Below are 471 nucleotides of genomic sequence, written 5' to 3' on the forward strand. Positions count from 1 at the left end.
TGGCCTCCCCGGTTCTGAATAAAAACCATAGGAGTCAACCTGGCATGGCTGAGAGTGCAAGGGAAACCCCTTTGCTGCCCGAGATGGGCAACAATACAAAAGCGGTGAACAGGGCACCTCCGAGGGCCGAGGCGAAGATTGACCGCAGGCGTGCGCCGCTGTCGTCCGCGGTGACCATGTCCTTCCCAGAAGGCATGAAGTTCGCGGATGTCGTGAAGAGGGCTCGAGAAAGTGTGAATCTTGAAGAGCTGGGCATCGAGCATACAAGGCTGAGGGCTACCATGTCCGGTGCGGTGCTGGTCGAAATCCCTGGAAGAGACATGTCCCCAAAGGCGGACTCCCTGGCTGCCAAGCTGAGGGAGACATTCAGGGACTCGGGAGTTAGGATAGCGAGACCCTCAATCCGAGGTGAGCTCCGCCTGTCAGGGCTGGACGCTTCGATCGGCCCGCGCGAACTCAAGACTGCAATGG

Source organism: Wasmannia auropunctata, unplaced genomic scaffold (genome assembly GCF_000956235.1).
Source record: "Wasmannia auropunctata unplaced genomic scaffold, wasmannia.A_1.0 LD336101.1, whole genome shotgun sequence".
Classification (NCBI taxonomy): Eukaryota; Metazoa; Arthropoda; class Insecta; order Hymenoptera; family Formicidae; genus Wasmannia; species Wasmannia auropunctata.